The sequence below is a fragment of the Salvia splendens genome, chromosome 16 (genome assembly GCF_004379255.2).
Source record: "Salvia splendens isolate huo1 chromosome 16, SspV2, whole genome shotgun sequence".
NCBI classification, from domain to species: Eukaryota; Viridiplantae; Streptophyta; class Magnoliopsida; order Lamiales; family Lamiaceae; genus Salvia; species Salvia splendens.
Genome location: NC_056047.1, coordinates 30,680,314 through 30,702,250, shown reverse-complemented (window position 1 = coordinate 30,702,250; position 21,937 = coordinate 30,680,314). Strand labels below are relative to the sequence as shown.

Below are 21,937 nucleotides of genomic sequence, written 5' to 3'. Positions count from 1 at the left end.
GGAATTAATTACGGTAGTCGGGGCGGGAATCATAAAAATTTCCCCTACTCTTCAACTATCAAATTGCATGTTTGTCCCTAAATTGTCTCAGCGGCTGATGTCAGTAAGCCACGTGACACGAGAATTGAATTGTACACTCCTAATGTATCCAAATTTCTGCATCTTACAGGATATTCGGACGAGGAGGATCGTTGGGCGTGGCACTGAGGACCAAGGACTCTACTATGTGGATGGGGTAGCTCAACATGGCAGTGCGATGCTGGCTCACGGATCCACAAAAAAGGAGGCTTGGCTGTGGCACAGAAGACTAGGACATCCGTCCCATGGTTATTTTAAACTTTTGTTTCCAAATTTTTCTTTGCCTAGAGATTTTTCTTGTGAAACCTGTGTTTTGGCTAAAAGCCACAGACAATCCTTTAAACCTTCAGATACTCGTATGAAATTCATGTTTGATTTAGTACATGCTGATGTGTGGGGGCCTGCACCATTTATTGGGGGAAACGGGTTTCGATATTTTGTGACATTCATTGATGATTGCACTAGAATGACCTGGATCTATTTTTTGAAACATAAATCAGAAGTAGTTGACAAATTCATCTTGTTCTTTCACATGATACAAACCCAGTTCCAAACTACCATAAAAATCCTTCGTTCTGATAATGGGAGGGAATTTGTTAACAATACCATGTCAGATTTCTTCCAGAAAAAAGGTCTTTTACACCAGACATCATGTGCTTATACACCCGAACAAAACGGAGTTGCCGAGAGAAAAAACCGAACTATCCTGGAAACCACCCGTGCCCTCATGATTGAGTCTAATGTACCAAAATCCCTTTGGCCAGAAGCCGTTGCAGCCTCCGTCTACCTAATAAACTGACTACCAACCAAAATCTTGCAAACCAAAACCCCCCTCGACATCCTTTCCCAGCAAACCAAAATACCTACATCCCTTAGCATGTCACCGAAAGTCTTTGGGTGTACTGTCTACGTCCACATTCCCAAACATGAGAGAACCAAATTCTCTCCGTGTTCAATCAAATGTGCATTCGTGGGCTATGGGGTCAACCAAAAGGGGTATAGGTGCTTCGATCCAAACACTAGGAAAATCATCACCACCATAAACTGCGATTTTCTAGAAACCGAGTTTTTCTACACTCACCACCTTAGCAGTCAGGGGGAGAGACCTAACAACCCCCAAAATAATCATGAGGACTGTCTAAGTTGGTTTGTGCCACCTCCAATCCCCTCGATTGAGGATCCACCAGAGTCAGTTGTCACTGTCGCCGAGCAGGCCTCTCTAGAGTCTCCTCAACCACAACCATCTGACCCGCCTCAACCAATATCCGAGGTATGTCTGGAATCAGTTCCTGAAATAAATACTCCAGATGATGCTAACAATGCAGAGATTGAAGAAAACACTATAGATGGTGATACGGAGAGGTATGTGCTCCCTCCAAGGAGCAATCGGGGTGTTCCTCCAAAAAGATATTCTCCTGAAAAGATCGGGAAGAAAAACCGATATGGAGTAGCGAATTTTGTCCAGGGAAATCTGACGAAAATGGCCCGAGCATTTAAGGCTGCATTATATGAAGAACAGGAGATCCCACAGACGGCTGAAGAAGCTATGAAGTGCAAAAATTGGAGAGAAGCTATGCTTACCGAGATGAGAGCCTTAATGAGAAATGACACTTGGGTGAAAGAAAAACTGCCGGAAGGAGTGAAGGCCGTGGGATGTAGATGGGTGTTCACCATCAAAAGACGGCCAGACGGGTCGATTGATCGGTATAAGGCTCGGCTAGTGGCGAAGGGATATACCCAAACATATGGAGTCGATTATGCCGAAACCTTTTCCCAGTGGCCAAGATCAACACCGTGCGGGTACTATTCTCAGTCGCGGCAAATAGAGACTGGCCTCTTCATCAGTTCGATGTCACGAACGCATTCCTACACGGCGAACTGTCAAAACCCGTGTTTATGGTTCCTCCCCCAGGGTTCACGGACGAGTTTAAGATTGGAGAAGTTTGCAAGCTGAAAAGAACGCTATATGGGCTAAAATAGTCCCCGAGAGCATGGTTCGGTAGATTCACTGAAGTGATGAAGAAATATGGGTACCAGCAGAGTAATTCAGATCATACATTGTTTCTCAAAAAAAGGGGTGAAAAGATTACGTGCCTCATCATCTACGTTGACGATATGATTATCACGGGGGACGATGAAGAGGAGATAGGTGAATTGAGGAAGAACCTGTTCACAGAGTTCGAGATGAAAGACCTAGGCCTTCTCAAATACTTCTTAGGCATTGAAGTCTTAAGATCAAATCGAGGAATCTTCATAAACCAAAAGAAATATGTGCTTGATCTGCTCGCAGAGGTGGGAATGATAGATTGCAAACCTGCTGATACTCCAATGGTACAGAATCATGTATTACAGATACGAGAAGGAGGAAAGCTCACCGACAGGGGGAGATACCAGAGATTAGTGGGAAAACTTATTTATCTTTCACACACTCGTCCAGATATAGCATACGCGGTGGGTGTCGTCAGCCAGTTTATGCACTCACCGCAGGAAGACCATTGGGAAGCAGCCATCAGAATCGTTCGATACTTGAAAGGAACAGCAGATCATGGAGTGCTATTTGAAAAACATGGTCACTTAGAAGTACATGGGTTCACTGATGCAGATTGGGCGGGGAACCCCAACGATAGAAAGTCAACTGCCGGGTATTTCACCTTTGTGGGAGGGAACCTTGTCACTTGGAGAAGCAAGAAACAGAAGGTAGTTGCGTTATCGAGTGCAGAGGCGGAATTTCGAGGCATAAAGAGTGGCCTCACAGAGATATTGTGGCTAAAGAGACTCATGACGGAACTTGGCCTTCATCAGGCACAACCTTGTAAGTTGTTCTGTGATAATAAAGCAGCGATTAGCATCTCAGAAAGCCCGGTTCAACATGACAGAACTAAACATGTGGAGGTGGATCGACATTTCATAAAAGAGAACATTGAGGCCAAAATCATCGAGCTACCATTTGTCAAGTCTGAAGATCAGTTGGCTGACATATTGACTAAAGCGGTGAATTCAAAGTCGTTTCGAGAAGCACTAGACAAGCTGAGTGTTGGAAACCCCATCACTTAACTTGAGGGGGAGTGTTGGAAGATACTCAGATATCATGCAGAAGATACCGGGAATCAATCATATAATTTGTAATAATGTGTAATTGATTTCCTTCCTAAGATAGAGTCCCAATTACTTTAATTTAGACTACCATAAAGGTGCACTCTTAATCCTATAAAAGGGTGTATCAATCATGTACTGAAGAACCCAAGTAAATAAAACCAAAGAACCTTTTCATCACAATATTCTTCATGGTATCAGAGCGGGTCGCCGACTGTGGGTCAATTTAACTGACCCAGCAGTATATCTGGGCCGAAACCGAAAAAATGACTGACCCAGCAGTATATCTGGACTTAAAAATTTGGGCCAAGTGGTCCAACCGATCGAAAAAAAATTAGGCCGATTGTCCAATCGATTAGAAAAAAAGTCCAACCCCTCCAAGGTTCACCTTGAAGGGTTTGAGGGAGGGTGTTGGCAATTGAAACTAAAAATATAATATATAACTGTCCCACATCGGTGTCAAGATAAAACTAAAACTAGTATATAAGTCTCATGGGCCCCTCCTCCTATCACCAATTGGTTTTAGGATGGAACCCATGGATTTCTATCAATTATAATATGCATACAAAAAATCGATAGATGTGTTATAAATTCAAGGAAATGAAAAGTTTCGTAGAGCCCTTATAATAAATTTAGAAACTGAAAAGATTTTGAAAGGTGGGGTAGAACGAAAAGGTTTTGAAATAGGTTCCTCATATTTTTATATCAACTACAATCTAGAAGAATAAAAACTTTCTCACAAAGGTGCGTAGTGTGCCGCTACAAGCGGTCAAATTTAATTTTAAAAAAATGTGTTTTGTCGCTTCACTTCCACTTGAATAATTTGAAAGGTCACAAGATATAAAGGATATTTATTATTAATTTAATTTACAATAAATAATACTATACCATTGAGTTACTATCAAATCTTCTATAAATACCATTTCTATTAATAAAAAAAAATACTATTTCAGTAAATATGCTTATGTCCGTCAAATCATGTGGAGTATTATCTTTCTCTCTCAGCTATTTAATCTAATTTGTGTTTTTTAATTATGTTATTTTACTTTTTATGCTTATCTTATTTTAGTTTCTTATCTTTCCTTTTTATTACTGTATTTTATTCTATTTATTATATTATTGCAAACAATTAAAAAATATATGTGGGCAACTATTTTGTAAAATCTTCACTTATTTTTGCAGGTATACTTTTGCCTTGAGAAAGCTTCAAAAGTAACAATTCTGCACCAAGATATGAATCCACAACCTGTTGATTTGAAAAAATAGATATTATCATATGGGAAGACATAGTTTAGTTGGAGATTTGCGGCTATTCAGTTTTACCTTACTTAACTCGTAGAATTATCGCATCACTGATTACTCAATATGCATGAAATTATAAACAATTCAAGATATAGACAGACTGGTTTACCTCTCTTGCTTTCATTCTTGCTTTCAAGAACTACATTATGAAGTTACAATTTTTCTTATATGCAATTTTTCTTAGGCATATTAGAATTTCATTGGCTATTGAAAAAAACTTGAATTTCATAAAACAATTAAATTGCAGCATGGAATTTGAAAACCTGCTAATAATGATGCATTGCTTTCCACGTCTATTGCTTGCGCAACATGAAGCATGGAGTTTGTGAGAAAATTAATAATATAATACAAATTTATTTAATTCAATCAGTTAATTTTCTTTCTCATTTTTAGCATCTTTTCATATTTCATTACTTTGATTAATAATAAAATATAAAATACAATCCAATAAAATTTAACCGTAGTTAATAACGTATTGATATAAATTTTAAAATTTCCAATTTGTGGGGTTTTAATATTGAGGAAATTAAAAAGTTTTATTTAATTCTAATCATTAGTGGACAAAATGAAAAGTTTTGGTTTTTACTGAATTTTGATTGAGGTTTCAATATCCCCATGATATTAAAGTCTCTACATTGGTGTTGAAGTATTTTATACAATTATATAAAATCCATAATGATATTTACGGAGATTTAATATTGCCATTGATTGGTATTTATAAGTATGAGGAATAACGACCTTTTGTTGTATGAGTATGCGGATTAACCGAAATGTTGTAAAGTAACTTATGAGATTATTGCTTCAATGGTCTTCCATTTCATTTTCCAAAATTTATTATACATTTATTCGTTACTCATTTCATACAAATACAATGGCGGAAATTATTGTCATTCATTTCCCAAAATTTGATAACATTTACGTAACGCTTAGTTTTTAATTTTTAGGAAATTAAAAGGTTTTAAAATTTTTAATAATAGGTGAAGAAAGTGAAAAAGTTATGAGGAGTTATCTTCTATTTTTTGGTCTATAAATATATGACATTTGGTAATTTATCCACTCACATAATTTTTTCATCACGTTTTTCACTCCCTCCATATTTTCCAATACTCTTCATATTGTTTAACATGAAGTTATGATATTCTTTTTATTTTTTTCTATTATTAAAGTTTGTTTTAAAGTGATTAACAAAGTAAAATTGAACTGGAACGGAGGGAGGATTTTATTTATATTTGGCTCATTTGTTGGTCATGATGATTATATTTTAACGTTAAGGGTTTAGGATTTAGGTTTCAAGGTTTGAGTTTTTAGCGTATTAGGGTCACTATATTGCAATGTAATGAAACTCGACTATGATAAAGTATAGTACTAATTTAAATTGATACAGAATACAAAAAAGATTACACACAATTTTGTGACAATATTATTCTGCATCGGCGCTTTTATACTTCAAAATACAATTTTAAAACCGTTTTGAGGTTTGAAAAGGGCTGGGGACGAGGGGCTCGGCGAGAGCTTCGCGATGATATGCTGTGGGTCCCGTAACTCCTTCCGGATCAAAAGTTATGGCCGTCTGAAGGGTGGGAGATCAGAACCTGCGTACGGGAGCGTACGATATGAAAGAATAAAGTGCGGATGGTTTGATGGGTGCGATCATACCAGCACTAATGCACCGGATCCCATCAGAACTCCGAAGTTAAGCGTGCTTGGGCGAGAGTAGTACTAGGATGGGTGACCCCCGGGGAAGTCCTCGTGTTGCACCACTTTTTGCGAGTACGTCAATTTTTTTTCATCATTTCAGTTGCCCTTACTGAGGTGCGAAAATCGATGACCTGCTAGTGGTTGAAGAGTGTGAAGTAGGAAGGCACGAAGTTCTTCGCGCGCTGATAACGAGTGGGTCCCACAGCGTTAAACGTGCCGAAAAAGCAGCATTTAAGGTCGAAAAGTGCCCAAAACGGCTCGAAACGACCTTTTTTCCGCCCCCGGTATTAGCGGCGGGCTTCGCCCGGGGCTGGGGACGAGGGGCTCGGCGAGAGCTTCGCGATGATATGCTGTGGGTCCCGTAACTCCTTCCGGTTCAAAAGTTATGGCCGTCTGAAGGGTGGGAGATCAGAACCTGCGTACGGGAGCGTACGATATGAAAGAATAAAGTGCGGATGGTTTGATGGGTGCGATCATACCAGCACTAATGCACCGGATCCCATCAGAACTCCGAAGTTAAGCGTGCTTGGGCGAGAGTAGTACTAGGATGGGTGACCCCCTGGGAAGTCCTCGTGTTGCACCCCTTTTTGCGAGTACGTCAATTTTTTTTCATCATTTCAGTTGCTCTTACTGAGGTGCGAAAATCGATGACCTTCTAGTGGTTGAAGAGTGCGAAGTAGGAAGGCACGAAGTTCTTCGCGCACTGATAACGAGTGGGTCCCACAGCGTTAAACGTGCCGAAAAGAAGCATTTAAGGTCGAAAAGTGCCCAAAACGGCTCGAAACGACCTTTTTTCCGCCCCCGGCAATAGCGGCGGGCTTTTGCCCGGGGCTGGGGAAGGGGGGCTCGGCGAGAGCTTCGCGATGATATGTTGTGGGTCCCGTAACTCCTTCCGGTTCAAAAGTTATGGCCGTCTGAAGGGTGGGAGATCAGAACCTGCGTACGGGAGCGTACGATATGAAAGAATAAAGTGCGGATGGTTTGATGGGTGCGATCATACCAGCACTAATACACCGGATCCCATCAGAACTCCGAAGTTAAGCGTGCTTGGGCGAGAGTAGTACTAGGATGGGTGACCCACTGGGAAGTCCTCGTGTTTCACCCCTTTTTGCGAGTACGTCAATTTTTTTTCATCGTTTCAGTTGCTCTTACTGAGGTGCGAAAATCGATGACCTTCTAGTGGTTGAAGAGTGCGAAGTAGGAAGTCACGAAGTTCTTCGCGCACTGATAACGAGTGGGTCCCACAGCGTTAAACGTGCCGAAAAGAAGCATTTAAGGTCGAAAAGTGCCCAAAACGGCTCGAAACGACCTTTTTTCCGCCCCCGGCATTAGCGGCGGGCTTTGCCCGGGGCTGGGGAAGGGGGGCTCGGCGAGAGCTTCGCGATGATATGTTGTGGGTCCCGTAACTCCTTCCGGTTCAAAAGTTATGGCCGTCTGAAGGGTGGGAGATCAGAACCTGCGTACGGGAGCGTACGATATGAAAGAATAAAGTGCGGATGGTTTGATGGGTGCGATCATACCAGCACTAATGCACCGGATCCCATCAGAACTCCGAAGTTAAGCGTGCTTGGGCGAGAGTAGTACTAGGATGGGTGACCCCCTGGGAAGTCCTCGTGTTTCACCCCTTTTTGCGAGTACGTCAATTTTTTTTCATCATTTCAGTTGCTCTTACTGAGGTGCGAAAATCGATGACCTTCTAGTGGTTGAAGAGTGCGAAGTAGGAAGGCACGAAGTTCTTCGCGCACTGATAACGAGTGGGTCCCACAGCGTTAAACGTGCCGAAAAGCAGCATTTAAGGTCGAAAAGTGCCCAAAACGGCTCGAAACGACCTTTTTTCCGCCCCCGGCATTAGCGGCGGGATTTTGCCCGGGGCTAGGGAAGGGGGGCTCGGCGAGAGCTTCGCGATGATATGCTGTGGGTCCCGTAACTCCTTCCGGTTCAAAAGTTATGGCCGTCTGAAGGGTGGGAGATCAGAACCTGCGTACGGGAGCGTACGATATGAAAGAATAAAGTGCGGATGGTTTGATGGGTGCGATCATACCAGCACTAATGCACCAGATCCCATCAGAACTCCGAAGTTAAGCGTGCTTGGGCGAGAGTAGTACTAGGATGGGTGACCCCCTAGGAAGTCCTCGTGTTTCACCCCTTTTTGCGAGTACGTCAATTTTTTTTCATCATTTCAGTTGCTCTTACTGAGGTGCGAAAATCGATGACCTTCTAGTGGTTGAAGAGTGCGAAGTAGGAAGGCACGAAGTTCTTCGCGCACTGATAACGAGTGGGTCCCACAGCGTTAAACGTGCCGAAAAGCAGCATTTAAGGTCGAAAAGTGCCCAAAACGGCTCGAAACGACCTTTTTTCCGCCCCCGGCAATAGCGGCGGGCTTTGCCCGGGGCTGGGGAAGGGGGGCTCGGCGAGAGCTTCGCGATGATATGTTGTGGGTCCCGTAACTCCTTCCGGTTCAAAAGTTATGGCCGTCTGAAGGGTGGGAGATCAGAACCTGCGTACGGGAGCGTACGATATGAAAGAATAAAGTGCGGATGGTTTGATGGGTGCGATCATACCAGCACTAATGCACCGGATCCCATCAGAACTCCGAAGTTAAGCGTGCTTGGGCGAGAGTAGTACTAGGATGGGTGACCCCCTGGGAAGTCCTCGTGTTGCACCCCTTTTTGCGAGTACGTCAATTTTTTTTTCATCATTTCAGTTGCTCTTACTGAGGTGCGAAAATCGATGACCTGCTAGTGGTTGAACAGTGCGAAGAAGGAAGGCACGAAGTTCTTCGCGCGCTGATGACGAGTGGGTCCCACAGCGTTAAACGTGCCGAAAAGCAGCATTTAAGGTCGAAAAGTGCCCAAAACGGCTCGAAACGACCTTTTTTCCGCCCCCGGCTATAGCGGCGGGCTTCGCCCGTGGCTGGGGACGAGGGGCTCGGCGAGAGCTTCGCGATGATATGCTGTGGGTCCCGTAACTCCTTCCGGATCAAAAGTTATGGCCGTCTGAAGGGTGGGAGATCAGAACCTGCGTACGATATGAAAGAATAAAGTGCGGATGGTTTGATGGGTGCGATCATACCAGCACTAATGCACCGGATCCCATCAGAACTCCGAAGTTAAGCGTGCTTGGGCGAGAGTAGTACTAGGATGGGTGACCCCCTGGGAAGTCCTCGTGTTGCACCCCTTTTTGCGAGTACGTCAATTTTTTTTTCATCATTTCAGTTGCTCTTACTGAGGTGCGAAAATCGATGACCTGCTAGTGGTTGAACAGTGCGAAGAAGGAAGGCACGAAGTTCTTCGCGCGCTGATGACGAGTGGGTCCCACAGCGTTAAACGTGCCGAAAAGCAGCATTTCAGGTCGAAAAGTGCCCAAAACGGCATTTCAGGTCGAAAAGTGGTCAGATGTTGAGCTTCTCGCTGTACTTTAAGGGCATGATGTTTATGCTTGCCCCCAAGTCGCAGAGAGCTTTATCTGCCTTACCTTTTCCAATTGAGCACCTAATGATGAACTGGTCGGGGTCTCTTTGCTTGACTTCCCTCTCCTTTTGGATGATCTTGCTACAGTGCAAGGGTAGCTTGAGGTTGGCCTTCTTGAGCTTTTGTTAATTCATCACCGCCTCCCTTAGGAGTTTAGCGTACCTAGGGATCTCCTGCAAAGTTTTGACAATAAAAAGATTAGTGTGGACCTTGCAAAACATATTACGAAAATGCTTGAATTGTTCTTCAAGCTTAAACTTCCTCTTTGGCTGGAATGGGAGAACAGTCCCATTGTTTTGCACAGGCTGTCTGGAATCGGGTGTTTCTGACTCTCGGCCAGCAGGCCACTGCAGAGTGTCCAGCAGACCCCTGGGAATTCCACTGTGTAACTTCTCTGATTTCCCTTCAGAGAACATTCGTCTTTGCCACTGGAAAGAATTGATCTAACAACTCCCTCTTGAAATCTAACCATGTCTTGATTGTGTTAGGCGGTAACCCCCTAAACCAAACATCTGTTTCGCCCTTCAAAGAGAGAGGAACGGCTCTCAGCTTGAAATCATCCTCACTTGACCCAGTCGGTCTTTGCTGCACTCTACAAATTTTGTTGAACTCACTCAGGAACTTAATTGGACTTTCGGTACTAGCTCCGAAGAACACAGGTAAGATGACCAGTAGGTCCGACTTAACATATATTACCTCTTGCCCCGAGGTGGTGGAGATAGCAGTTGTTGGTTCGTTTCCCAAGTGGGTATACAGTGAACCTATCTCTGGATCATTCTTCTGCTCGTAACCCGTGGTTGCCTCTTCCTCATTCGAGGTGGCCCTTGACTCAGACGGACTCATTAAGCTGATGTCTTGACTTCTTTCACTGCTGTCCCTTGGGTCAGTCGGCTGGACGGAAAAGGGTTTGGATCGGACAGTGTCTTGCACCACTTCTTCCTCTTCTCGCCTTCTTAACCTGGTGCCTTCCAACTAGGGAAAACAAAAAACAACAAAAAGTTTATTTACAAGATTTACACTAATCCTTTTAAAAAAAACCTTAGATGCTCTACCCATTTAGGTGTTGTGTCTCCCCTGTCGCACCCTTGGTCCACACCAGTGGGTTAGCTTCCTCTGGACCAAACAACAATTGTTCATCATGTATAGGAGTTGTTGTTTGCACTCTTGGGTGACCTGAGCCATCTTTGTTCCAACTTAAAACCAAAAAGGAAGAAAAGTAAATTATCAACAATATTTACACCAAGATATCTTGCAACAAATGTATAAAGAACGCCATCCTCCCCGGCAACGGTGCATTTGAAATTGCAGTCTCTTTGTGTTTCATCCTTAATACTCCTGTCGTTGTGGATTGATTAAATCGGAAATTCAAATTGATCCAACTGATCAATGAATGTCTTCACTGCAGATGCATGTGAATGGATCAGTGAGCAATTAAACTGATCAACTTGACTTATTTCTGACTCATCTTGTGCGAAAGAAGGAACTCAAGAGCTGTTTCAAAACCTTAACCCACAGTACTACTACTGAGTAAAGGGAAGTAAGGGTCGAATCACATAGGGAAGATGTGTTCTATATTTGTTGGAGACAAGTTGGGAATGGCTACTACCACGCTTCACTAAAGTGGTTTAAGTTGAGATTACTGAGGGTTGTGACAAACTGAGAGGTTAACTAAGCTAAAATGATCAGCTCATTCTAATCTATAAACTTGTACAACGGTTTCCTAAAATAGCCAAACAGAATAAAAGTGAGCTGGTGTCAGAGCTCTGCAAAATGTACGATAAAGCGAAACTTCACTAACGAACTCATCTTCCTCATACAATCAAATAAAAAACAGAATACATCAGATCTGCAGAAAATTCCATTGTAACAACTTCGCCTGAAGACTCAAACTTACAATACCAACACATGAATCAGAGTAAGCAGAAAAAAGACGATTGTAAACACGTAGATAAACTAACCGATTCATACTCATGCAAAAATCAAAACTTAATCAATGTAAACTCAAGCTAATCTACTCTACCATACTGTCAATAACCAGATCTAAACATCCTTGCGTGTTCCCTTCAAGATTTCTTCGCAATCAAGCAGAATTCATAAGGTAACGACTCAGATCCAACAGATTTAATAATGACAAGAAACATAGCTGACAGACTCATCGTAAAACGGAAATCAAAGATGACAGAGAATTCATGCATGGAATGGAACAAGATGAGGGAAACGGAGATGATTCATTGGATTTACTTCACAAAAACACCAGAGTCAATAACAGCAAGAAAACATAAAACAAGCGTAACAAACTTGAAAACAACAGATTGTATCTTCGTTCCTTCTCGGAACGGAATTACAGCACCAAGATGAAAGTATGAAAACAAACACCCAACCCCACTAAAACTAAAACTAAACTATGAACCAAGTGTGTGTGGCAGAAATCAGGAATTTGGAGTGTTGGGAGCCCCCATTTCAACCCTGGGAGAAAGCTGAGTCTGTTGAGCGTTGCCTCCTTCCTCCTTCTCTATTTTCAATTATAGGAAGTCGTGAGGTCTTGATCCCTAGGCCAACCGTCTTCTGAAAAGTCTGTCTTGCCCTTGCTTTAGGGGATCTTTCTTGTGTTTCGCTCCGTCTCCCAATCGGGTGCTCCTGCTACTGCCAATTGTTTTGTCTTGGTCCGTTTATGTAGCCAAACAACTTCTCTTCCTTGATCCGCTTGTCCGCCCAACTGATCAGCTCATACTACGAATATGGCGGACCTTTGCACACACATGGCTCATAATTGCACGTTAGAATACAGAATTGGGCGTAGATTTGACACAGAACACATGCATGAAACGAGCCTTATCAGTAGGTGGGATGTCTGATGGATTGACTGCGATGACAGAAGTTGGTGGGATTGGATCCTCCCTCTTGGACGTGTCCATCTTATCTACTCTCACTCTAAGCTCGGTCAATTCCTTAGCAAGTGAACTCTCCTCGGCCTCTTCAATGGCTGCCACCCTTCTCGAGTTATGCCTCTCCTTTGACCACCCTCTACTATTGGCGGCGAACTCCTCTATGACCGCCATGGCCTCCGGTCCACTCTTCCTCAGAAATCCTCCATTCGCGGAAATCTTTTCAATGAAACCATTATATAAAACTCCTACCTCATGGTCCACGGTAAACCGTGGTTGGGGCACTTGCGGAGGAGGCCTTTGAAGCGAGCAACAACCTCGTAGAGTGGCTCGTCGTGGCCTTGTATGAACTGGAAGAACTCACTCTTGAGCTTTAGGATTGTGCCTGGCGGATAGTACTTTTCGAGGAAGGCCGCTACTATATCATTCCACGTGGAGACTTGCTATACGGGCAAACACTCAGACCACTATTTAGCAGAATTAATCAAAGAGAATGGGAAGAGTCTTACCCTTATGATGTCGTCGTCGACGCCATTCAACTTCAAGGTGTTCGCAATCTCCACAAACTTGGTGAGGTGGCGGTTGGCATCCTCGGTGGCCCTACCTGCAAAAGGATACTACTCTACCCTTTGTATAAGGGGCATTCGCAGTTCTAAATTGTTAGCATCAATACGAGGGCCTTCGGGAAAGGTTATGGTATTCCCATGATTGAACATGTGCATCAAGGGTACTATCTCTTTATTCTTCCTTTCCTACTCCTCTCTGACCACCTTCTCTGCGGCCTTCTCATCCATCAACTGCATGACCAAGATCTGCAGTCTTTCTATCTCTACTTTAGTGTGGTCCCCCATATCGTCTTGATCTCTTCTTATTCTCCTACGTGTCTTCTGAAGTTCTAGATCGAGCGGCTCTAAGATGTCCTTCCCAGAACGTGTTCGCATGCACAACCTGTAGAAGGCAAAAATAAAACAAAACAAAAATTAAAAACTGAAAGCAATGAAATCCAAAGTAGTAAAATAGTCCGTTTGAATCGAAAGTGGTACTTGATGCACTTTTTATTAGCACTAAATAAACCTGCAAGTGTACAGAATATATAGTATAGCTAAAGGTTAGTATTGTATATCGAACACAGGAAAACAGACACAAATTGTCTACATTCTACTAAGCTTCTTTTACTATTTAGAATGGAATTTTTTAAAATAAAAACAGAAATAAACAATTAATGCAGATAAAACATAGAGATAAAGCAGATAAGATAAGGGAATTCCAGGGATGTGCTTTCACAGTTTTGGTTATACAAATTCCAACTACAACACCCTAGCACAATTCATACTTTGATAGAACGAGTCACATAAGTTTTGCTCATGCGGCATAAGCGTAGATTACAGACACTAGGGGCGTCAATCGTGGATTTGTAACTCCATAAATCTCCTAAGCCCTTAAAAACTCCTCACTCTCAATTAAAAGTGTTGTTTTAAAGGAAGCTAATTGTAGTGTCAACTAAGCACTTCTAACTCGCCAACCTCCTCTCGCGATTATGTAACAAGTCAATAGATCATCACAGAATGTCTCACTCAAACGTGAAGCAGCCATCCAACACTTAGAATAGAACCAAAGTATGAACAAAACGGATATTAAATAAAATGGAATTGTATAACCAAAGTCGTTACTAACACATCCCTAGAATTCTATGAATTTAGTTACACATGAAGAAATAATCTAAAAACATACTCCCTCCGTCCCCGAATAAGAGTCGCTAATTTCCATTTTGGGTCGTCCCCCATTAAGAGTCACTCTTCATTTTTACCATAAATGGTAGTAGGCCCCAAAATTCACTAACTCACTCCACTAACATTTTATTATAAAACCAATATAAAAATATGGGTCTCACATTCCACTAACTTTTTCAACCAACTTTTCTCTACATTTCTTAAAACTCGTGCCTGGTCAAAGAGCGACTCCTATTAGGGGACGGAGGGAGTAGTTTGTAGGGAAATCATAAAGAACATAAGAACTAAAGCAAATAAAACTCAAAGGTTGAATCCCTGTAGCATTGATCTTCTCTCGATTCCTACTTCAAAACCCTTGAGCAATGTAGAACTCTCAAATATTTCTCTCTCTGGAATTATGGAGAAAAAATAAGATCCTTAATGATGAAGCTTGAGGGGGTATATATAGCTACAAATTCGTCCCCCTTAATTAAGGAAAAAGGTAGCAAAGTATGGTAAATCTTGAGAGGAAAGTAGGTCAAATCTGTGCGCCGCGTTTTTCCAGCGGGCCACTGCACAATCATCAGCGATCGCTGACGAGTGATCCATAGCCTTTGTCCCTTGATCAGCGGTCGCTGCACTAGGGTTCAGCGGTCGATGGCAATCATCCCGTATCTACTGGAACTTCTGGAGCAGTCGTTGGGCATGTTCTTCGTTTCAGTACAACTTTCCCGGAGCAGACCGCTATCTGTTCAGCGGTCGGTGTTGGCCAGCGGTCGCTGGATGTGTTGCAGCGGACTGCTGGCGTCTTGAAAGCTCCAAATTTCCAACTTCGACTTTTAGCTATCTTTTTGGACTCTGTTTTACACATTTCTCACAAAACACATCAAGATACCAAAATAGATAAAATATGCAAAATATGGACATGTAATACGACTTTGACATTCAAAACGGACTAAATAATGGCCTTAAAATAGTGTAAAATCCGAGCGTATCACACTAATGCACCGGATCCCATCAGAACTCCGAAGTAAGCAAGTGAATCGCTATTCGTTCAAGTTGAGCATCCAAAAATTCTGAATCTATATGGAACGTGCTCATAGGTGGAGCATCTAGTTGCTAGCCATCAACTATATTTAAAATCTCAACAGATAATTCAGGCGCGAAACGGTAACGAACTGCCACTAAGAAATCCATCTCCGAGCCCTCAACATTATTTTGTTGATAATGATGAAACCAATCGGTCGCAGAGTATTCGATAAGTTTATCAATCACAGCCAAACGAACATCATAAGTAGCTTAAAATTGATTTAGATACTCCTGAATTCCGAAAATCTAACCTACCGGGTCATCTCCGTTGAAGAGAGGTGCTTGGAGTCCAAAACGGGGAATAAATTCTCCAGTGGTGCGTGATAGCGGAGGTCTCCAAGTCCGATTTGATGAAGCTACCTTTGGTTGTGGCGGCTGGACTGGCGAGTTGCTGTTGCCGGAGTGAAGTGTGTGAAACTGACAGCTCACATCGGGTGGCCGACTATGCCACATCGAAAGCTGAATCGAGCGCACGTCGAGGCTGTCTGGGGGCTCCTCAGTCAATGTTTGCTGCTCGAACTTGGCTAGAAATTCGCCGTGAGCAGCGACTAGACGACGTAAGTCCATGATCATCTCACTGATTTGTTGTGAATCGATAGTTTATCGAGAATTGGCTGTGATGGCGGTTTATTGGTGAGGAATTGAGAGATACCAGTTGTGATGGAGGTTGAGTAGATCAATGAAAGCGCCAATTGATAGAACCTTGTTCTATCGGGATTGAGCACATACGTTTCAAATGAGAACAAAAGGAAGATAAATCCTAGTTGAGGTGCTAGGGGGCGATTTCCGACGTAACCAAGAATGAGAATTATTTATTTATTATTTCTCAATGAATGAATTATTTATTTTTTCGAACAAAATCTAGCAATTATTGGCTTGTGGAATAAAATTGTGAGAATTTGGATTTTAGGATCTGGATTGTCTCGAGTTGGTCCAGATGTTTGCATATGACATCATTTCTTATTTCTGCCGTTTAGTATCTTATAATGTTTTGTTAAACATTCATTAAATTTCACTCTGTTATAATTTATGAACTTAGTAATAAAAAAAGGTTGGTAATATATATACATTGTGGAAAGTATTTCGTTAAAAACTATTCGGTGGTAAGTTATTCACAATAAAATAAGTTAAAATATAAATGATTCCAACTTTAAGATTTATGTCATTTTGTACGATTATGTAGCCTTTTTTAATCATGAATTTCCTCCGTAATCCAATGTTTTTAATGAAACGAGACTTGTTCATCATAATAGGTGAACTAAAAGAAAAGTAGTAATAAACATCATGGTAAAAATCGCTTAGTGACGAGCTACCACTACAAAAATATCTTAAAATATTCATAATAATTAAATAATATAACAAAACAAATATTTTATCCACGACAATTGCATAAATAATGAAATAGTAAGAGCAACCGAGCAAGACACATAGATGTTATTCATCAAATGTAATCCTAAAAAGAATTGTCCTTTAAGGGTGTGTTTGGTTGGTTTGTTACGCTCCTTAATTGGGCCATTTCTATGCCTAGCTGATGTTTGGTTTGTCTGTTAGCGTTTCTTGATGGCCCGACTTTTGTGCCAAGGCCGGTGAAATAACCCTAATTCTTGAGTTAGGGAAACTTAGCAGTTCACGTCATTTACCATTTCTGCCTTGATGAGTTACGCGATTCTTCCGTGGAAATATCCCAAATAACCCCAAGCTTCCCTATCTCCCCTTCAATTCACAATACGAAACCAACACTTCCTTCTTCGCGTCGGAGAAGACAAGGGCGGCCATATCAATGAGACGAGGTAAGGTTTTTCTCAATGTAGCCTCGACATAATCGTGTTTTCCATATGTTCCGGAAATGGACCCAAAAATAGGTCGAAAATTGGCATAATCCAACATTGTGTCGATTTTTATTAATTGGATCTGTTAATATGGATGTTAATGTTTCCAATTTTTGTTGGCTTCATCTTGTATATGTGCAAAATGAATCTATTTATCAGTACTTGAAATTTTTATGAAATCTTAGTGAACCCTAGATACATGAATTTACACTGTGTTCTTTGTCCAACTCTGTGTGAATTGTCTCTCAAATTTATAGCCGACGCAGGTTTTGGTGGAAGCATACTTTGATTGGGGTCTGCCATCACTGAACAGATTCCACAACTGTCACGACCGCACTTTCTAAGGATAGAAAGCCCAGTTGATCGCGACTAGGGGAGGATGAAAGAAGCGGGGAAGAAAGGGGAAAACTGTGGCACAACTGAAACTTGAACTGAAATAACTCGAATTTATCTATATCAGAGTGATTGATACAAAGATTGTAAACTCAAATTTTACTTTGCAGCGGAAGAGTCAAGAGTAGATGACATCATGTATAGAGACGCGACGCATCCAAGTACTATTCTATCGAAGGATCTTCATCGTCTATGCTCAACACTGCCCGCTGTCATCACTGCTCAACCTGCACATTTTTAAAACATATGCAGGGCTGAGTACTTGGTGTACTCAGTGGACACGTGCCGAAATATATTTTCATAAAAATTGATTTTGTCAAGCCACTCTTTGAGTGAACTCGGGGTTTTAGGAAAAGTCCGAGAACACTAAAACATTTTTCTTTTCCTTTTTCAAAAGCGATCTTTCGATCTATTTTCCTGGAACATATGCCATATCTGACTAACTCCTGGGGAACAGAAGCCCACTAACCTGCTAGTGAACAGAATTCACGAAACTCTTGGTGAAACGGAATGTATGGGCTTCAACCGCTTACAAACCCGAATTCACTAACTCCTGGTGAAACGGAATGTATGGGCTCACCCCACATACAAACCCGAATTCACTAACTTCTGGTGAAACGGAATGTATGGGCTCACCCCACTTACAAACCCGAATTCACTAACTTCTGGTGAAACGGAATGTATGGGCTCAACCCACTTACAAACCCGAATTCACAAAACTCCTGGTGAAACGGAATGTATGGGCTCAACCCACTTACAAACCCGAATTCACAAAAACTGAAATTCTTGGTCTAGTAGGGACATCGTCCTTGCTAGCCAGTCGGATAGGCATACGTTCAAAACAAAACATGGCTTGACATAACCTTGCAACTTTATTTTTCTAGCAAACCGTTTTTGACATAACTCATCTTTCTTTCATCAAAAGCCGCACACATAACCTTCAAAACTGCCCTTCTTTTCTCGTAAACGTATTTGGATCAAAACTCATTTCTATCGGTCAAAGACGAACTCAAAAATCAATGAAGGCTTCATTTTCCTCGTAAACACTCTTTCAACAAAACTCACTTCTATCGGTCAAAACCAAACTCAAAACTTTCAAAACTTCCAAAACTTCCATCTCCTCATAAAACACTCTTGAAACATAAACTCATTTTTCTATCGGTCAAAGCCGAACTCAAATATCAGCGAAGGCTACACTTCATAAGCACTCGTAAAGCAACACATAACATCATATAAATCACATCACTTTCACTTTATGTAAATAGCACTTAACATCGCATCTTAAATAGAAGCATACGAAAATACTTTTCATAAAAGTTGAAATCTTAACAGAAAGCCCACTAAATATTTTTCATAAAAACTGTAAACATACTTTAAACTTAAAGCTCACTAAAATACTTTAGTTCGAAAGCCCACAATCATATCTTAAATAGAAAGCTCGTAAAATACTTAGTTATGAAAGCCCACCTCGTTCGCTTAAAACTCATTAATTTGATTTTTCCTGACTCCGACCTTAGCTCGCGGAGATAACCTTTTTTAAAAAAAAAACAACACCACTTACTAACAAGACTTAAGAAAATTCTTAACTTTGAATTAGAATTAGAATTAGAATTAGAATGCATGCCCTAATTAATCATGGCCCAAGAACTTAATTAGAATTCTTGGACAAGACCAAATTAATTTATGCCCAAGCTCCTCCGTAAATTAATTCCATTCGGTCCAACTGATTAAAATCCCACTTATTCCCTTCATCAACCTCATCGGCCCAATTCAAATTATTAGACCAAGCAGCCCACTTAGTCTATTAGGTGGCCCAAATGAAAAAAAAAATGGGGCAGTCCCAATTTCATACTCCATCCGTCGGACTCCCTCCTCCAAACACTCTTCTTCTCAAAATTCCCCAATTCACTCATGCCCTAAATCAGCAGCTGCCTCCTCCTCTTGCCTCATCCTTCTCCGGCGGAACGCCGCCATCTCGACGGAATCCTCGAAGCTCCACCGTCGTGCCAGCATCTCGCGCCGACCACTACTTCGCGCCGCGAGCAGCGGCTCCTACCGCCGTCGTCCATCTCCGTTCGCCGTTGTCTCCTTCGCGAGGCAGCCACAACATACACCGGAGCTCGCGTTCGCTCCCTCCGTCGAACGCCCTCCTCCGGAGAGTGCTCCCCTCTCGGCGGAGTCACAATTTGAGGGGAAAGGCGTCGCCTTTCTCCTTCGTCTCCCTCTCCGCCGCGCGTGGACAGCCGGTCCTTGCAGCGATACACAGGGTTTCGTCGGTGCCTGCTCATCTCCGGACAGCCGTGGGTCTCGGCCTAAGCTAAGTCCTCATTTCTTCTATTTCTTAGTTATTTCGTATTGATTGTTTGGGGCAGTGGCTATGTGAAATTGTTACTCAACCATTTGGGAACTCTCTGAACTTGTTGGAATTTATTTGGTTGCTTATTGGAATAAGCTTAACCTTTCCAAACTCCACTTGCTATTGGACTACTTGTGATGCTAATTTCCTCTACTGATTGTTGAGGCTAATTCTAAGTCCTCTTGAGTTCTTGTTCTCGATTGCCTACTGTGATTGTTCTACTGTGATGCAAGGGAGGGTGTTGAGGGAATTACCTTAGTTTGGATGGCCTCTTTGGTTTATGCGGCTGCCCTCCTTGCTCCTTCCTCTTTTGTTGCACTTCTTGTGTCTTGTGAATATAGAGAGGTGTGAGGAAGGAGATGATGGTGGGGCTGGTATTTATAGCCAAAACTCCTTGGCATTTTGTGTCTAATTTGGGTTAAAGATTCTCTCTTCTTTTTGATTTTGGGCTTAAAGCTTCACTACTATATTGGTGTAAGGCATTGGAGAGCTCCAATTTCTATTTTGAGGCTGCAGTGTTGGCATCCTTTTTGAGTTTTGTGATTATGCTAGAATGGTGAAATTCTTGGGAGAAAACAGCCCCTCCTTGGCAGTTTCTCCGGTCTCGATGAGAGGTTTCCATTCCTCTATCCTCTTTGGCTTGTGGTTGGATCCCCTTACCTTGTGGCAGCCTTGGTTGATTCCATATTGGTGCAAGTTAGGGATGGCAACTGTGGCTGATCTCACATCAAATTCTGCAGCCTCTTGGCTGTGCTATTTGCCTATTACTTCCACCATCTTAATCGAGCTTGCCTCTCCTTCTCCCTTTCTTGTGTGCCTATTTTTTTAACCCCATTTTTGTGTTGATTTTGCAGGTTTAGGGCTGCCTGCTTTTGGAGTGTTTTGGCGGTGGAAATCGAGAAGATGTGGAGGAAGACAAGAGATGAGATTTACTACATCACTCACTTGTCCTATTGCTAAGTTTAGCAATTGTTTAAACATTAGGCTTGGCATAGCTCTTGACCAAGGCCAAATTTAGCCACTAGCTTGATGTTGGCTCCTTTCAAAGCTTAGAGTAGGATTAGTTGTCACTTGTTCTTTATTGTAGTAAGGTCCCCACAAAAAATGTATCACTCTCTTGTATTTCTATTTTTCCAACAATTTGTAATTCAAAACTTAAATATCCTTGCACCTTAATTTCCAACCGTCTCTTCATCCTAATTTTTTTTTATACTCCGAAAATCCGTGGACTAAAACTCGGGGTGTTACAACAACTGTAGAGGAAAACATAAACCCCCAAAATTACCTTTAAAATCCAATCTTTCTCATACAGAAATATTTATAGGGAGTTTAGGAGAGTCGCGTGGAGTTTAAGCTGATTCGTGGCGAAAAATTTACTTGTATGAAATTTTACCTTGCAGAATGAGAAAATGAAGCTTTTATTTTCTTGATATTAGAATTCTGTTTGTCTTATGTAGTAGTAATATGCTAATTATGTCTTGTTAGAGCATCTCCAGTGGTTCTAGACATGCAATAGCCCTCCCATAGCCTTGCCACTGCCACATAATCAGCACTAAAATCCTCCTGCCACATCATATGGACATGCAACTGGACATGCAATAGCCCTCCCATAACCTATCCACATCACTAATAACAATTATATAATTTAATTTATAATCGTAGCAACATACGAAATTTAATTTACGAGACAAATACATGAAAATTGAATAATAGTATTAAAATTTTAAAAAGTTCAATAATTTTAAAAAAAGTACATTAATTTTAAAAAAAAGTACAAAAATTAAAAAGTACAGTTTCTGGGGGTTCCTGGGCCGTCTCGGGGAGGTCGTGGGAACCACCGCTGCTGCCGCTATAATCACCGGTATAGTTCAGTTTCTGCTTCTTCGGTCAGCCAGCGTCGACACCTGCCCGGAATTAAAAAAAATTAAAATCTGACGCCGGTCTGACGCCGATCCAGGGCCTATAATGGCGCCGTGAGGATCGGCGTGAGAATCAGCGTCAGCCCAAGAATCGGCGTGGGCACGCCGATTTTGAC

General features: G+C 41.9%; 1 long non-coding RNA gene and 7 other non-coding genes across 8 annotated transcripts; 7 read left to right on the top strand and 1 right to left on the bottom strand.

Moving 5' to 3' along the window:
- The first annotated feature begins 6,115 nt into the window (after positions 1-6,115).
- On the top strand, positions 6,116-6,234 carry LOC121772874. The gene has a single exon (XR_006044486.1). It is a non-coding gene; the product is annotated as a 5S ribosomal RNA (ribosomal RNA).
- Positions 6,235-6,636: 402 nt separating this feature from the next.
- Positions 6,637-6,755, top strand: LOC121773122. The gene has a single exon (XR_006044694.1). It is a non-coding gene; the product is annotated as a 5S ribosomal RNA (ribosomal RNA).
- Positions 6,756-7,157: 402 nt separating this feature from the next.
- On the top strand, positions 7,158-7,276 carry LOC121772901. Its single transcript, XR_006044512.1, has one exon. It is a non-coding gene; the product is annotated as a 5S ribosomal RNA (ribosomal RNA).
- Positions 7,277-7,677: 401 nt separating this feature from the next.
- LOC121772863 lies at positions 7,678-7,796 on the top strand. The gene has a single exon (XR_006044475.1). It is a non-coding gene; the product is annotated as a 5S ribosomal RNA (ribosomal RNA).
- A 402-nt stretch (positions 7,797-8,198) lies between these two features.
- On the top strand, positions 8,199-8,317 carry LOC121772918. Its single transcript, XR_006044529.1, has one exon. It is a non-coding gene; the product is annotated as a 5S ribosomal RNA (ribosomal RNA).
- A 401-nt stretch (positions 8,318-8,718) lies between these two features.
- LOC121773013 lies at positions 8,719-8,837 on the top strand. The gene has a single exon (XR_006044620.1). It is a non-coding gene; the product is annotated as a 5S ribosomal RNA (ribosomal RNA).
- A 392-nt stretch (positions 8,838-9,229) lies between these two features.
- On the top strand, positions 9,230-9,348 carry LOC121772897. Its single transcript, XR_006044509.1, has one exon. It is a non-coding gene; the product is annotated as a 5S ribosomal RNA (ribosomal RNA).
- A 2,502-nt stretch (positions 9,349-11,850) lies between these two features.
- LOC121771704 lies at positions 11,851-21,087 on the bottom strand. Its single transcript, XR_006044200.1, has 2 exons — positions 20,157-21,087; positions 11,851-13,474 (listed from the first exon to the last, which is right to left on the bottom strand). It is a non-coding gene; the product is annotated as an uncharacterized LOC121771704 (long non-coding RNA).
- Between the last annotated feature and the right edge of the window lie 850 nt (positions 21,088-21,937).